Here is a 2,995-nt window from a genome sequence, read left to right as displayed (position 1 = left end):
TAGTTATATATGTGACAAATGAATGATAAGCTAAAATTATAATAATGAGAAAATGGTGGGAGAGGAGGGGAGGGGAGGGGAGGGGAGGGGTGACATATAACATATTGGAGGGTGAAATGGAAGTAGAGAGGAAAAATAATGACAACGACAATAAGAATAGACTACCTCTCCTTACATCGATGAACAAGACGTGAGTCTTGTGATTTCTAAGTCATCTCAAGAATTAGGGAAATAACGCAAGAATAAAAGCAACCGGTCACTTTCATCGATTAAATAAGTTTTCCTGTATATTTTAATAGGGATTTTGATTGAAAGATTGATTTCAGAAAACATTTAAAAATTGAAAGATAAAATTTGATCAATTAAAAAATAAAGAATGAAATTAGAAAAAGGACTAAATTAGGAATTATCCCATTAATTTATTAAACGTGGCTCAAGGCTCAAGGCTCAAGGCCTAAGGCCTAAGGCCTAAGGCCCAATTTCATGGTATAAAACTTGAGTCGGACTCCAATAGTCCTAATTGGTTCCGGGAGATTGAGGGCTCCGGCGAAAACAATCGCCAGGTCGTCGTCGACTGCAGATTTGCTGGGCAAGGCGGTTCCACGCCTTCGGCGCGAACAAACCCTTCCTCGTCGTTAGCAAGAGATCCCGCGACGGACTCTTCCCTTCGCCTCCCTCTTCCTCCTCCAAGTAATCAACTCCTGTTCGATTCTACTTTTATTGGATTGGTTTGCCTGCTGAGCTAGCATTTTTTCACTGCGTATTCGACAGGTGCTGCCAAAGGGTTCCGCTTTCTGACATCACAAACGGCTGCTCTACTCCGTCTTCTTCCGGAACCATGATACCAGAAAAAAGCATTCTTGATGACGACCTGGACGAGGCATTTCTGCGCGAGGTGGACGCCATATGTGAAAAGAGGTCAACAGTGAAGAAGGAAAGGTTAGGTGAGGAGGCGGTGGAAAATAAGGGATGTGTAGTGGGCGGATACAAGGACTTGGGTTCATGTAGGCTGAGGGGTTTATTCGGGGACGCTGACGATGAGTCTTTGAAGCTGCATAAGTACTGGGATTATTAGAAAAACGTTAATGACGCGCAGAGAGAAGCTGCTTGCAGTGACACTTCAGTCCCATTGATGATTGTTGCTGGTCCAGGAAGTGGAAAGGTATATCTCTTGGCTCCTTTTTCACTGAACTATACTTATTATTCTCCTGGTTTTGATGGATGCAATGGTTCAGACATCCACAATGGTTTGACGCGTGCTGACACTGCTCAAATAGGTATGTGGTTCCTAATCATGACTAACATTAAATTGCTGATATTATTTGTAAGGGGATTCATTTGCTTAGCTTCTTATTTGGATTTCATTCTCTCAGGGAATTGATCCATCCAACATCCTAGCAATGACTTTCACAATTGCTGCTGCATCAGAGATGAGGGATCAAATTGGAATAGTAGCTAGAAAAGCAGTTGCAAAAGAAATTGAAATCAGCACATTTCACTCATTTTGTTTACAACTTTGCAGGAAACATGCAGAAAAGTGTCTAAGCCTGCGTACCTTTATTGTTTGCAAATTAATGCCTATATATGTATTGTTACTATCTTCTGCAATCCAGCCAAAAATAAGTAGAAAAGCAAAATCACAATAACAATAGATAATTAACAACACAATTTTCATAGTTTTGCTAATAAAAAAATATGTTAAAGAGAGGGAATCCATAGTTTATCTTAGAAGATATGTCCAAAAGAGACTTGATTGAAGAGACGGAGTCATGTAATTTTCTCTGATTTACATTCTATCATAAGTTTTTTGGTCAAATGTCCCCTGAATTAGTCAAAACTAGACGAGGCTTGATTGATTCCAAATTCCAATTCAACTCCAACAATCCGGACTGGAATTGATCGAGTTTTTAGACTATGCTTGAGCAAGACATGTCCCTTTGATTATTTCATTGTTTTTCTTAATGTTTTTGTAGTTCATATTGACACATTCTTGATTGGATTTCAAATTAGATTATCTTAATGTGTTTTTTCCTGATGTTTTGTCTACCAAAGATCTATATACAACCTCCATGAAGTTGGCATTACATTATGTTCCTTAGGACATTATTACATATTTTGTAGGGAATCAAATCCTTGCTGTGCACCATTGTGGCGCAAGAACTTCTGTGCAAATGAAGATAAGGCCAATTCTTCGTTCCCCGTCTTAGTTTTTTTTTGTTTAGGTTCTTCATCAACATGTAAATCAGTTGAGATTTTATTGATGCATCACCTAGTACAACTACAATTCCTTTGTTCAAAGCTTAACTGCTGCTTTCCGACCTCCCAAATAACTTGTTTACAAGCAATTGATGAATATCCCCTGACCTTTCAATGTTTTTGCTTCTTTTCCTCTAATGTGCCTTCAAACTGGTTTCTTTGTTCAAACAATGCATGAAGTGCAATTTTTGCAAACACAGGTTTTATTTTAATTTTCCACATCTTGAAGATATAATATAATAAAGATTTATAGCTTATTATGTTTTCCAATTCTCTTGTCCCACCTTTGACTCAACCCTAACTCATACTTGTTGGGGTCCATCACAGTGAAATAAACTTGATCTGTCCTCGACTAAAAAGAGCACAATTAGAACAAAAACACGCCAATAAAAATAAAAAAATTGCATGAGCATGTCTGGTGACATGAAGCTAAGTTTGTAGGATATATGTAAAGAGTTTCAATGGGATTAATCTAATCCCGTGTGTACAAATAATGGACTGAGGGTCGATGCTACCCACAGTCATTAATAGTGTGAGCAACACGTGAGAAAGTCGCGTGACTATGCGGTGTGACTCCGGCGCGACTGCTGGGGTCGTGCGACTCCTCCGCGGCGGACGTGAGGTCGTGCAACGCCTCCGCTGTAGACGCAGGGGTCACGCGACCCCTCCACAGCGGCTGTGAGGTTGTACGACCACTCCACAGCGGCCGTGAGGTCACACAACCCCTCCGCAATGGCTA

At 40.1% G+C, this 2,995-nt stretch overlaps 1 long non-coding RNA gene across 1 annotated transcript; it reads left to right on the top strand.

Annotated features, from left to right (window-relative positions):
• The first annotated feature begins 524 nt into the window (after positions 1–524).
• Positions 525–1,470, top strand: LOC121998027. The gene is made up of 4 exons (XR_006116422.1): positions 525–690; positions 772–1,162; positions 1,236–1,277; positions 1,374–1,470. It is a non-coding gene; the product is annotated as an uncharacterized LOC121998027 (long non-coding RNA).
• The last annotated feature ends 1,525 nt before the right edge of the window (positions 1,471–2,995 follow it).

This window comes from Zingiber officinale, chromosome 6A (assembly GCF_018446385.1).
Source record: "Zingiber officinale cultivar Zhangliang chromosome 6A, Zo_v1.1, whole genome shotgun sequence".
Taxonomy (NCBI): domain Eukaryota; kingdom Viridiplantae; phylum Streptophyta; class Magnoliopsida; order Zingiberales; family Zingiberaceae; genus Zingiber; species Zingiber officinale.
The sequence above is the reverse complement of the archived record's forward strand: the minus strand, read 5'-3'. Positions and strand labels throughout refer to the sequence as shown.